Here is a 15,934-nt window from a genome sequence, read left to right on the forward strand (position 1 = left end):
TAGCCAAGACACATTAGCCAAAACACATTAGCCGAGACACCTTAGCCAAGACACCTTAGCCAAGACACATTAGCCAAGACACCTTAGCCAAGACACCTTAGCCAAGACACCTTAGCCCAGACACATTAGCCAAGACACATTAGCCGAGACACCTTAGCCAAGACACCTTAGCCAAGACACCTTAGCCAAGACACCTTAGCCAAGACACCTTAGCCAAGACACATTAGCCAAGACACATTAGCCAAGACACCTTAGCCAAGACACCTTAGCCAAGACACATTAGCCAAGACACCTTAGCCAAGACACCTTAGCCAAGACACCTTAGCCAAGACACCTTAGCCAAGACACCTTAGCCAAGACACTTTAGCCAAGACACCTTAGCCAAGACACCTTAGCTAAGACACATTAGCCAAGACACCTTAGCCAAGACACATTAGCCAAGACACATTAGCCAAGACACCTTAGCCAAGACACATTAGCCAAGACACATTAGCCAAGACACCTTAGCCAAGACACCTTAGCCAAGACACCTTAGCAAAGACACATTAGCCAAGACACATTAGCCGAGACACCTTAGCCAAGACACCTTAGCCAAGACACATTAGCCAAGACACCTTAGCCAAGACACCTTAGCTAAGACACATTAGCCAAGACACATTAGCCACGACACCTTAGCCAAGACACATTAGCCAAGACACATTAGCCAAGACACCTTAGCCAAGACACATTAGCCAAGACACCTTAGCCAAGACACCTTAGCCAAGACACCTTAGCCAAGATACTGTAGCCAAGACACATTAGCCAAGACACATTAGCCAAGACACCTTAGCCAAGACACATTAGCCAAGACACCTTAGCCAAGACACATTAGCCAAGACACATTAGCCGAGACACCTTAGCCAAGACACATTAGCCAAGACACCTTAGCCAAGACACATTAGCCAAGACACATTAGCCAAGACACATTAGCCAAGACACCTTAGCCAAGACACCTTAGCCAAGACACATTAGCCAAGACACCTTAGCCAAGACACCTTAGCCAAGACACATTAGCCAAGACACCTTAGCCAAGACACCTTAGCCAAGACACATTAGCCGAGACACATTAGCCAAGACACCTTAGCCAAGACACCTTAGCCAAGACACATTAGCCAAGACACCTTAGCCAAGACACATTAGCCAAGACACCTTAGCCAAGACACATTAGCCAAGACACCTTAGCCAAGACACATTAGCCAAGACACATTAGCCAAGACACATTAGCCAAGACACATTAGCCAAGACACCTTAGCCAAGACACATTAGCCAAGACACCTTAGCCAAGACACATTAGCGAAGACACCTTAGCCAAGACACCTTAGCCAAGACACATTAGCCAAGACACATGAGCCAAGACACATTAGCCGAGACACCTTAGCCAAGACACCTTAGCCAAGACACCTTAGCCAAGACACATAAGCCAAGACACATTAGCCAAGACACCTTAGCCGAGATACATTAGCCAAGACACATTAGCCAAGACACATTAGCCAAGACACATTAGCCAAGACACCTTAGCCAAGACACCTTAGCCAAGACACATTAGCCAAGACACATTAGCCAAGACACCTTAGCCAAGACACATTAGCCAAGACACATTAGCCAAGACACCTTAGCCAAGACACCTTAGCCAAGACACCTTAGCCAAGACACTTTAGCCAAGACACATTAGCCAAGACACATTAGCCAAGACACCTTAGCCGAGACACCTTAGCCAAGACACATTAGCCAAGACACCTTAGCCAAGACACCTTAGCCAAGACACATTAGCCAAGACATATTAGCCAAGACACATTAGCGAAGACACCTTAGCCAAGACACATTAGCCAAGACACATTAGCCAAGACACATTAGCCAAGACACATTAGCCGAGACACATTAGCCAAGACACCTTAGCCGAGACACCTTAGCCAAGACACATTAGCCAAGACACATTAGCCAAGACACCTTAGCCGAGACACATTAGCCAAGACACCTTAGCCAAGACACATTAGCCAAGACACCTTAGCCAAGACACATTAGCCAAGACACCTTAGCCAAGACACCTTAGCCAAGACACCTTAGCCAAGACACTTTAGCCAAGACACATTAGCCAAGACACATTAGCCAAGACACCTTAGCCAAGACACCTTAGCCAAGACACCTTAGCTAAGACACCTTAGCCAAGACACCTTAGCCAAGACACATTAGCCAAGACACCTTAGCCAAGACACATTAGTCAAGACACCTTAGCCAAGACACATTAGCCAAGACACATTAGCCAAGACACATTATCCAAGACACATTAGCCAAGACACATTAGCCAAGACACCTTAGCCAAGACACATTAGCCAAGACACCTTAGCCAAGACACATTAGCGAAGACACCTTAGCCAAGACACCTTAGCCAAGACACATTAGCCAAGACACATTAGCCAAGACACATTAGCCAAGACACATTAGCCAAGACACATTAGCCAAGACACATTAGCCAAGACACATTAGCCAAGACACCTTAGCCAAGACACATTAACCAAAACAACTTAGCCAAGACACCTTAGCCAAGACACATTAGCCAAGACACATTAGCCAAGACACATTAGCCGAGACACCTTAGCCAAGACACCTTAGCCAAGACACCTTAGCCAAGACACCTTAGCCAAGACACCTTAGCCAAGACACATTAGCCAAGACACCTTAGCCAAGACACATTAGCCGAGACACCTTATCCAAGACACCTTAGCCAAGACACCTTAGACAAGACACATTAGCCGAGACACATTAGCCAAGACACCTTAGCCAAGACACCTTAGCCATGACACCTTAGCCAAGACACATTAGCCAAGACACCTTAGCCAAGACACCTTAGCTAAGACACATTAGCCAAGACACCTTAGCCAAGACACATTAGCCAAGACACATTAGCCAAGACACCTTAGCCAAGACACATTAGCCAAGACACATTAGCCAAGACACCTTAGCCAAGACACATTAGCCTAGACACCTTAGCCAAGACACCTTAGCCAAGACACCTTAGCCAAGACACCTTAGCCAAGACACATTAGCCAAGACACCTTAGCCAAGACACATTAGCCAAGACACATTAGCCAAGACACCTTAGCCAAGACACATTAGCCAAGACACATTAGCCGAGACACCTTAGCCAAGACACATTAGCCAAGACACCTTAGCCAAGACACATTAGCCAAGACACATTAGCCAAGACACATTAGCCAAGACACATTAGCCAAGACACCTTAGCCAGGACACATTAGCCAAGACACATTAGCCAAGACACATTAGCCAAGACACATTAGCCAAGACACCTTAGCCAAGACACCTTAGCCAAGACACCTTAGCCAAGACACATTAGCCGAGACACATTAGCCAAGACACCTTAGCCAAGACACCTTAGCCAAGACACATTAGCCAAGACACCTTAGCCAAGACACATTAGCCAAGACACATTAGCCAAGACACCTTAGCCAAGACACATTAGCCAAGACACATTAGCCAAGACACATTAGCCAAGACACATTAGCCAAGACACATTAGCCAAGACACATTAGCCAAGACACCTTAGCCAAGACACATTAGCGAAGACACCTTAGCCAAGACACCTTAGCCAAAACACATTAGCCAAGACACATTAGCCAAGACACATTAGCCGAGACACCTTAGCCAAGACACCTTAGCCAAGACACCTTAGCCAAGACACATTAGCCAAGACACATTAGCCAAGACACATTAGCCAAGACACATTAGCCAAGACACATTAGCCAAGACACCTTAGCCAAGACACATTAGCCAAGACACCTTAGCCAAGACACATTAGCCAAGACACCTTAGCCAAGACACCTTAGCCAAGACACATTAGCCAAGACACCTTAACCAAGACACCTTAGCCAAGACACATTAGCCAAGACACCTTAGCCAAGACACATTAGCCAAGACACCTTAGCCAAGACACCTTAGCCAAGACACCTTAGCCAACACACATTAGTCAAGACACATTAGCCAAGACACCTTAGCCAAGACACCTTAGCCAAGACACCTTAGCTAAGACACCTTAGCCAAGACACCTTAGCCAAGACACATTAGCCAAGACACCTTAGCCAAGACACATTAGTCAAGACACCTTAGCCAAGACACATTAGCCAAGACACATTAGCCAAGACACATTAGCCAAGACACATTAGCCAAGACACATTAGCCAAGACACCTTAGCCAAGACACATTAGCCAAGACACCTTAGCCAAGACACATTAGCCAAGACACATTAGCGAAGACACCTTAGCCAAGACACCTTAGCCAAGACACATTAGCCAAGACACATTAGCCAAGACACATTAGCCAAGACACATTAGCCAAGACACCTTAGCCAAGACACATTAGCAAAGACACATTAGCCAAGACACATTAGCCAAGACACCTTAGCCAAGACACATTAGCCAAGACAACTAAGCCAAGACACCTTAGCCAAGACACATTAGCCAAGACACATTAGCCAAGACACCTTAGCCAAGACACCTTAGCCAAGACACATTAGCCAAGACACATTAGCCAAGACACATTAGCCGAGACACCTTAGCCAAGACACCTTAGCCAAGACACCTTAACCAAGACACATTAGCCAAGACACATTAGCCAAGACACATTAGCCAAGACACCTTAGCCAAGACACATTAGCCAAGACACCTTAGCCAAGACACATTAGCCAAGACACATTAGCCAAGACACATTAGCCAAGACACCTTAGCCAAGACACATTATCCAAGACACCTTAGCCAAGACACATTAGCCAAGACACCTTAGCCAAGACACCTTAGCCAAGACACATTAGCCAAGACACCTTAGCCAAGACACCTTAGCCAAGACACATTAGCCAAGACACCTTAGCCAAGACACCTTAGCCAAGACACATTAGCCAAGACACATTAGCCAAGACACCTTAGCCAAGACACCTTAGCCAAGACACCTTAGCCAAGACACATTAGCCAAGACACCTTAGCCAAGACACCTTAGCCAAGACACATTAGCCAAGACATATTAGCCAAGACACATTAGCGAAGACACCTTAGCCAAGACACATTAGCCAAGACACATTAGCCAAGACACATTAGCCAAGACACATTAGCCGAGACACATTAGCCAAGACACCTTAGCCAAGACACCTTAGCCAAGACACATTAGCCAAGACACATTAGCCAAGACACCTTAGCCGAGACACATTAGCCAAGACACCTTAGCCAAGACACATTAGCCAAGACACATTAGCCAAGACACATTAGCCAAGACACCTTAGCCAAGACACCTTAGCCAAGACACCTTAGCCAAGACACTTTAGCCAAGACACATTAGCCAAGACACATTAGCCAAGACACCTTAGCCAAGACACCTTAGCCAAGACACCTTAGCTAAGACACCTTAGCCAAGACACCTTAGCCAAGACACATTAGCCAAGACACCTTAGCCAAGACACATTAGTCAAGACACCTTAGCCAAGACACATTAGCCAAGACACATTAGCCAAGACACATTATCCAAGACACATTAGCCAAGACACATTAGCCAAGACACCTTAGCCAAGACACATTAGCCAAGACACCTTAGCCAAGACACATTAGCCAAGACACCTTAGCCAAGACACATTAGCGAAGACACCTTAGCCAAGACACCTTAGCCAAGACACATTAGCCAAGACACATTAGCCAAGACACATAAGCCAAGACACCTTAGCCAAGACACATTAGCCAAGACACATTAGCCAAGACACATTAGCCAAGACACATTAGCCAAGACACCTTAGCCAAGACACCTTAGCCAATACAACTTAGCCAAGACACCTTAGCCAAGACACATTAGCCAAGACACATTAGCCAAGACACATTAGCCGAGACACCTAAGCCAAGACACCTTAGCCAAGACACCTTAGCCAAGACACCTTAGCCAAGACACATTAGCCAAGACACCTTAGCCAAGACACATTAGCCGAGACACCTTAGCCAAGACACATTAGCCAAGACACCTTAGCCAAGACACCTTAGCCAAGACACATTAGCCGAGACACATTAGCCAAGACACCTTAGCCAAGACACCTTAGCCAAGACACCTTAGCCAAGACACATTAGCCAAGACACCTTAGCCAAGACACCTTAGCTAAGACACATTAGCCAAGACACCTTAGCCAAGACACATTAGCCAAGACACATTAGCCAAGACACCTTAGCCAAGACACATTAGCCAAGACACATTAGCCAAGACACCTTAGCCAAGACACATTAGCCAAGACACCTTAGCCAAGACACCTTAGCCAAGACACCTTAGCCAAGACACCTTAGCCAAGACACATTAGCCAAGACACCTTAGCCAAGACACATTAGCCAAGACACATTAGCCAAGACACCTTAGCCAAGACACATTAGCCAAGACACATTAGCCAAGACACCTTAGCCAAGACACATTAGCCAAGACACCTTAGCCAAGACACATTAGCCAAGACACATTAGCCAAGACACATTAGCCAAGACACCTTAGCCAAGACACATTAGCCAAGACACCTTAGCCAAGACACATTAGCCAAGACACATTAGCCGAGACACATTAGCCAAGACACATTAGCCAAGACACCTTAGCCAAGACACCTTAGCCAAGACACATTAGCCGAGACACATTAGCCAAGACACCTTAGCCAAGACACCTTAGCCAAGACACATTAGCCAAGACACCTTAGCCAAGACACATTAGCCAAGACACATTAGCCAAGACACCTTAGCCAAGACACATTAGCCAAGACACATTAGCCAAGACACATTAGCCAAGACACATTAGCCAAGACACATTAGCCAAGACACATTAGCCAAGACACCTTAGCCAAGACACATTAGCGAAGACACCTTAGCCAAGACACCTTAGCCAAAACACATTAGCCAAGACACATTAGCCAAGACACATTAGCCGAGACACCTTAGCCAAGACACCTTAGCCAAGACACCTTAGCCAAGACACATTAGCCAAGACACATTAGCCAAGACACCTTAGCCGAGACACCTTAGCCAAGACACATTAGCCAAGACACATTAGCCAAGACACCTTAGCCAAGACACATTAGCGAAGACACCTTAGCCAAGACACATTAGCCAAGACACCTTAGCCAAGACACCTTAGCCAAGACACATTAGCCAAGACACCTTAGCCAAGACACCTTAGCCAAGACACATTAGCCAAGACACCTTAGCCAAGACACATTAGCCAAGACACCTTAGCCAAGACACCTTAGCCAAGACACCTTAGCCAAGACACATTAGCCAAGACACATTAGCCAAGACACCTTATCCAAGACACCTTATCCAAGACACATTAGCCAAGACACATTAGCCAAGACACCTTAGCCAAGACACCTTAGCCAAGACACATTAGCCAAGACACCTTAGCCAAGACACATTAGCCAAGACACATTAGCCAAGACACATTAGCCAAGACACCTTAGCCAAGACACATTATCCAAGACACCTTAGCCAAGACACATTAGCCAAGACACCTTAGCCAAGACACCTTAGCCAAGACACCTTAGCCAAGACACTTTAGCCAAGACACATTAGCCAAGACACATTAGCCAAGACACCTTAGCAAAGACACCTTAGCCAAGACACCTTAGCCAAGACACCTTAGCCAAGACACCTTAGCCAAGACACATTAGCCAAGACACCTTAGCCAAGACACATTAGCCAAGACACCTTAGCCAAGACACATTAGCCAAGACACATTAGCCAAGACACCTTAGCCAAGACACCTTAGCCAAGACACCTTAGCCAAGACACATTAGCCAAGACACATTAGCCAAGACACCTTAGCCAAGACACCTTAGCCAAGACACATTAGCCAAGACACATTAGCCAAGACACATTAGCCAAGACACATTAGCCAAGACACATTAGCCAAGACACATTAGCCAAGACACCTTAGCCAAGACACATTAGCCAAGACACCTTAGCCAAGACACATTAGCGAAGACACCTTAGCCAAGACACCTTAGCCAAGACACATTAGCCAAGACACATTAGCCAAGACACATTAGCCGAGACACATTAGCCAAGACACATTAGCCGAGACACCTTAGCCAAGACACCTTAGCCAAGACACCTTAGCCAAGACACATTAGCCAAGACACATTAGCCAAGACACCTTAGCCGAGACACATTAGCCAAGACACCTTAGCCAAGACACATTAGCCAAGACACCTTAGCCAAGACACCTTAGCCAAGACACCTTAGCCAAGACACGTTAGCCAAGACACCTTAGCCAAGACACCTTAGCCAAGACACATTAGCCAAGACACATTAGCCAAGACACATTAGCCAAGACACCTTAGCCAAGACACCTTAGCCAAGACACCTTAGCTAAGACACCTTAGCCAAGACACCTTAGCCAAGACACATTAGCCAAGACACCTTAGCCAAGACACATTAGTCAAGACACCTTAGCCAAGACACATTAGCCAAGACACATTAGCCAAGACACATTATCCAAGACACATTAGCCAAGACACATTAGCCAAGACACCTTAGCCAAGACACATTAGCCAAGACACCTTAGCCAAGACACATTAGCCAAGACACCTTAGCCAAGACACATTAGCGAAGACACCTTAGCCAAGACACCTTAGCCAAGACACATTAGCCAAGACACATTAGCCAAGACACATTAGCCAAGACACATTAGCCAAGACACATTAGCCAAGACACATTAGCCAAGACACATTAGCCAAGACACATTAGCCAAGACACATTAGCCAAGACACCTTAGCCAAGACACATTAGCCAAGACAACTTAGCCAAGACACCTTAGCCAAGACACATTAGCCAAGACACCTTAGCCAAGACACCTTAGCCAAGACACCTTAGCCAAGACACATTAGCCAAGACACATTAGCCAAGACACATTAGCCGAGACACCTTAGCCAAGACACCTTAGCCAAGACACCTTAGCCAAGACACATTAACCAAGACACCTTAGCCGAGACACATTAGCCAAGACACATTAGCCAAGACACATTAGTAAAGACACCTTAGCCAAGACACCTTAGCCAAGACACCTTAGCCAAGACACATTAGCCAAGACACCTTAGCCAAGACACCTTAGCCAAGACACATTAGCCAAGACACCTTAGCCAAGACACCTTAGCCAAGACACCTTAGCCAAGACACATTAGCCAAGACACCTTAGCCAAGACACATTAGCCAAGACACATTAGCCAAGACACATTAGCCAAGACACATTAGCCAAGACACATTAGCCAAGACACCTTAGCCAAGACACCTTAGCCAAGACACCTTAGCCAAGACACATTAGCCAAGACACATTAGCCAAGACACATTAGCCAAGACACCTTATTAAAGACACATTAGCCAAGACACATTAGCCAAGACACCTTAGCCAAGACACCTTAGCCAAGACACCTTAGCCAAGACACCTTAGCCAAGACACCTTAGCCAAGACACATTAGCCAAGACACCTTAGCCAAGACACATTAGCCAAGACACCTTAGCCAAGACACATTAGCCAAGACACATTAGCCAAGACACATTAGCCAAGACACCTTAGCCAAGACACCTTAGCCAAGACACCTTAGCCAAGACACATTAGCCAAGACACATTAGCCAAGACACATTAGCCAAGACACCTTAGCCAAGACACCTTAGCCAAGACACATTAGCCAAGACACATTAGCCAAGACACATTAGCCAAGACACATTAGCCAAGACACATTAGCCAAGACACCTTAGCCAAGACACATTAGCCAAGACACCTTAGCCAAGACACATTAGCGAAGACACCTTAGCCAAGACACCTTAGCCAAGACACATTAGCCAAGACACATTAGCCAAGACACATTAGCCGAGACACATTAGCCAAGACACATTAGCCGAGACACCTTAGCCAAGACACATTAGCCAAGACACCTTAGCCAAGACACATTAGCCAAGACACATTAGCCAAGACACCTTAGCCGAGACACATTAGCCAAGACACATTAGCCAAGACACATTAGCCAAGACACCTTAGCCAAGACACCTTAGCCAAGACACCTTAGCCAAGACACGTTAGCCAAGACACCTTAGCCAAGACATCTTAGCCAAGACACATTAGCCAAGACACATTAGCCAAGACACATTAGCCAAGACACCTTAGCCAAGACACCTTAGCCTAGACACATTAGCCAAGACACATTAGCGAAGACACCTTAGCCAAGACACCTTAGCCAAGACACATTAGCCAAGACACATTAGCCAAGACACCTTAGCCAAGACACCTTAGCCAAGACACATTAGTCAAGACACATTAGCCAAGACACCTTAGCCAAGACACCTTAGCCAAGACACCTTAGCTAAGACACCTTAGCCAAGACACCTTAGCCAAGACACATTAGCCAAGACACCTTAGCCAAGACACATTAGTCAAGACACCTTAGCCAAGACACATTAGCCAAGACACATTAGCCAAGACACATTATCCAAGACACATTAGCCAAGACACATTAGCCAAGACACCTTAGCCAAGACACATTAGCCAAGACACCTTAGCCAAGACACATTAGCCAAGACACATTAGCGAAGGCACCTTAGCCAAGACACCTTAGCCAAGACACATTAGCCAAGACACATTAGCCAAGACACATTAGCCAAGACACATTAGCCAAGACACATTAGCCAAGACACCTTAGCCAAGACACATTAGCCAAGACACATTAGCCAAGACACATTAGCCAAGACACCTTAGCCAAGACACATTAGCCAAGACAACTAAGCCAAGACACCTTAGCCAAGACACATTAGCCAAGACACATTAGCCAAGACACCTTAGCCAAGACACCTTAGCCAAGACACATTAGCCAAGACACATTAGCCAAGACACATTAGCCGAGACACCTTAGCCAAGACACCTTAGCCAAGACACCTTAACCAAGACACATTAGCCAAGACACATTAGCCAAGACACATTAGCCAAGACACCTTAGCCAAGACACATTAGCCAAGACACCTTAGCCAAGACACCTTAGCCAAGACACATTAGCCAAGACACCTTAGCCAAGACACATTAGCCAAGACACATTAGCCAAGACACATTAGCCAAGACACCTTAGCCAAGACACATTATCCAAGACACCTTAGCCAAGACACATTAGCCAAGACACCTTAGCCAAGACACCTTAGCCAAGACACCTTAGCCAAGACACCTTAGCCAAGACACCTTAGCCAAGACACATTAGCCAAGACACATTAGCCAAGACACCTTAGCCAAGACACCTTAGCCAAGACACCTTAGCCAAGACACATTAGCCAAGACACCTTAGCCAAGACACCTTAGCCAAGACACATTAGCCAAGACATATTAGCCAAGACACATTAGCGAAGACACCTTAGCCAAGACACATTAGCCAAGACACATTAGCCAAGACACATTAGCCAAGACACATTAGCCAAGACACATTAGCCAAGACACATTAGCCAAGACACCTTAGCCAAGACACATTATCCAAGACACCTTAGCCAAGACACATTAGCCGAGACACATTAGCCAAGACACCTTAGCCAAGACACCTTAGCCAAGACACATTAGCCAAGACACCTTAGCCAAGACACATTAGCCAAGACACATTAGCCAAGACACCTTAGCCAAGACACATTAGCCAAGACACATTAGCCAAGACACATTAGCCAAGACACATTAGCCAAGACACATTAGCCAAGACACATTAGCCAAGACACCTTAGCCAAGACACATTAGCGAAGACACCTTAGCCAAGACACCTTAGCCAAAACACATTAGCCAAGACACATTAGCCAAGACACATTAGCCGAGACACCTTAGCCAAGACACCTTAGCCAAGACACCTTAGCCAAGACACATTAGCCAAGACACATTAGCCAAGACACATTAGCCAAGACACATTAGCCAAGACACATTAGCCAAGACACCTTAGCCAAGACACATTAGCCAAGACACCTTAGCCAAGACACATTAGCCAAGACACCTTAGCCAAGACACCTTAGCCAAGACACATTAGCCAAGACACCTTAACCAAGACACCTTAGCCAAGACACATTAGCCAAGACACCTTAGCCAAGACACATTAGCCAAGACACCTTAGCCAAGACACCTTAGCCAAGACACCTTAGCCAAGACACATTAGTCAAGACACATTAGCCAAGACACCTTAGCCAAGACACCTTAGCCAAGACACCTTAGCTAAGACACCTTAGCCAAGACACCTTAGCCAAGACACATTAGCCAAGACACCTTAGCCAAGACACATTAGTCAAGACACCTTAGCCAAGACACATTAGCCAAGACACATTAGCCAAGACACATTATCCAAGACACATTAGCCAAGACACATTAGCCAAGACACCTTAGCCAAGACACATTAGCCAAGACACCTTAGCCAAGACACATTAGCCAAGACACATTAGCGAAGAAACCTTAGCCAAGACACCTTAGCCAAGACACATTAGCCAAGACACATTAGTTAAGACACCTTAGCCAAGACACCTTAGCCAAGACAACTTAGCCAAGACACCTTAGCCAAGACACATTAGCCAAGACACATTAGCCAAGACACATTAGCCGAGACACCTAAGCCAAGACACCTTAGCCAAGACACCTTAGCCAAGACACCTTAGCCAAGACACATTAGCCAAGACACCTTAGCCAAGACACATTAGCCGAGACACCTTAGCCAAGACACATTAGCCAAGACACCTTAGCCAAGACACCTTAGCCAAGACACATTAGCCAAGACACATTAGCCAAGACACCTTAGCCAAGACACCTTAGCCAAGACACCTTAGCCAAGACACCTTAGCCAAGACACATTAGCCAAGACACCTTAGCCAAGACACCTTAGCTAAGACACATTAGCCAAGACACCTTAGCCAAGACACATTAGCCAAGACACATTAGCCAAGACACCTTAGCCAAGACACATTAGCCAAGACACATTAGCCAAGACACCTTAGCCAAGACACATTAGCCAAGACACCTTAGCCAAGACACCTTAGCCAAGACACCTTAGCCAAGACACATTAGCCAAGACACATTAGCCAAGACACATTAGCCAAGACACCTTAGCCAAGACACATTAGCCAAGACACCTTAGCCAAGACACATTAGCCAAGACACCTTAGCCAAGACACCTTAGCCAAGACACATTAGCCAAGACACATTAGCCAAGACACCTTAGCCAAGACACATTAGCCAAGACACCTTAGCCAAGACACATTAGCCAAGACACCTTAGCCATGACACCTTAGCCAAGACACCTTAGCCAAGACACATTAGTCAAGACACATTAGCCAAGACACCTTAGCCAAGACACCTTAGCCAAGACACCTTAGCTAAGACACCTTAGCCAAGACACCTTAGCCAAGACACATTAGCCAAGACACCTTAGCCAAGACACATTAGTCAAGACTCCTTAGCCAAGACACATTAGCCAAGACACATTAGCCAAGACACATTATCCAAGACACATTAGCCAAGACACATTAGCCAAGACACCTTAGCCAAGACACATTAGCCAAGACACCTTAGCCAAGACACATTAGCCAAGACACATTAGCGAAGACACCTTAGCCAAGACACCTTAGCCAAGACACATTAGCCAAGACACATTAGTTAAGACACCTTAGCCAAGACACCTTAGCCAAGACAACTTAGCCAAGACACCTTAGCCAAGACACATTAGCCAAGACACATTAGCCAAGACACATTAGCCGAGACACCTAAGCCAAGACACCTTAGCCAAGACACCTTAGCCAAGACACCTTAGCCAAGACACATTAGCCAAGACACCTTAGCCAAGACACATTAGCCGAGACACCTTAGCCAAGACACATTAGCCAAGACACCTTAGCCAAGACACCTTAGCCAAGACACATTAGCCAAGACACATTAGCCAAGACACCTTAGCCAAGACACCTTAGCCAAGACACCTTAGCCAAGACACCTTAGCCAAGACACATTAGCCAAGACACCTTAGCCAAGACACCTTAGCTAAGACACATTAGCCAAGACACCTTAGCCAAGACACATTAGCCAAGACACATTAGCCAAGACACCTTAGCCAAGACACATTAGCCAAGACACATTAGCCAAGACACCTTAGCCAAGACACATTAGCCAAGACACCTTAGCCAAGACACCTTAGCCAAGACACCTTAGCCAAGACACCTTAGCCAAGACACATTAGCTAAGACACCTTAGCCAAGACACATTAGCCAAGACACATTAGCCAAGACACCTTAGCCAAGACACATTAGCCAAGACACATTAGCCAAGACACCTTAGCCAAGACACATTAGCCAAGACACCTTAGCCAAGACACATTAGCCAAGACACATTAGCCAAGACACATTAGCCAAGACACCTTAGCCAAGACACATTAGCCAAGACACCTTAGCCAAGACACATTAGCCAAGACACATTAGCCGAGACACCTTAGCCAAGACACATTAGCCAAGACACCTTAGCCAAGACACCTTAGCCAAGACACATTAGCCGAGACACATTAGCCAAGACACCTTAGCCAAGACACCTTAGCCAAGACACATTAGCCAAGACACCTTAGCCAAGACACATTAGCCAAGACACATTAGCCAAGACACCTTAGCCAAGACACATTAGCCAAGACACATTAGCCAAGACACATTAGCCAAGACACATTAGCCAAGACACATTAGCCAAGACACCTTAGCCAAGACACATTAGCGAAGACACCTTAGCCAAGACACCTTAGCCAAAACACATTAGCCAAGACACATTAGCCAAGACACATTAGCCGAGACACCTTAGCCAAGACACCTTAGCCAAGACACCTTAGCCAAGACACATTAGCCAAGACACATTAGCCAAGACACCTTAGCCGAGACACCTTAGCCAAGACACATTAGCCAAGACACATTAGCCAAGACACCTTAGCCAAGACACATTAGCGAAGACACCTTAGCCAAGACACATTAGCCAAGACACCTTAGCCAAGACACCTTAGCCAAGACACATTAGCCAAGACACCTTAGCCAAGACACCTTAGCCAAGACACATTAGCCAAGACACCTTAGCCAAGACACATTAGCCAAGACACCTTAGCCAAGACACCTTAGCCAAGACACCTTAGCCAAGACACATTAGCCAAGACACATTAGCCAAGACACCTTATCCAAGACACCTTATCCAAGACACATTAGCCAAGACACATTAGCCAAGACACCTTAGCCAAGACACCTTAGCCAAGACACATTAGCCAAGACACCTTAGCCAAGACACATTAGCCAAGACACATTAGCCAAGACACATTAGCCAAGACACCTTAGCCAAGACACATTATCCAAGACACCTTAGCCAAGACACATTAGCCAAGACACCTTAGCCAAGACACCTTAGCCAAGACACCTTAGCCAAGACACTTTAGCCAAGACACATTAGCCAAGACACATTAGCCAAGACACCTTAGCCAAGACACCTTAGCCAAGACACCTTAGCCAAGACACCTTAGCCAAGACACCTTAGCCAAGACACATTAGCCAAGACACCTTAGCCAAGACACATTAGCCAAGACACCTTAGCCAAGACACATTAGCCAAGACACATTAGCCAAGACACCTTAGCCAAGACACCTTAGCCAAGACACCTTAGCCAAGACACATTAGCCAAGACACATTAGCCAAGACACCTTAGCCAAGACACCTTAGCCAAGACACATTAGCCAAGACACATTAGCCAAGACACATTAGCCAAGACACATTAGCCAAGACACATTAGCCAAGACACCTTAGCCAAGACACATTAGCCAAGACACCTTAGCCAAGACACATTAGCGAAGACACCTTAGCCAAGACACCTTAGCCAAGACACATTA

The sequence above is a fragment of the Anopheles funestus genome, unplaced genomic scaffold (genome assembly GCF_943734845.2).
Source record: "Anopheles funestus unplaced genomic scaffold, idAnoFuneDA-416_04 scaffold_18_ctg1, whole genome shotgun sequence".
Classification (NCBI taxonomy): Eukaryota; Metazoa; Arthropoda; class Insecta; order Diptera; family Culicidae; genus Anopheles; species Anopheles funestus.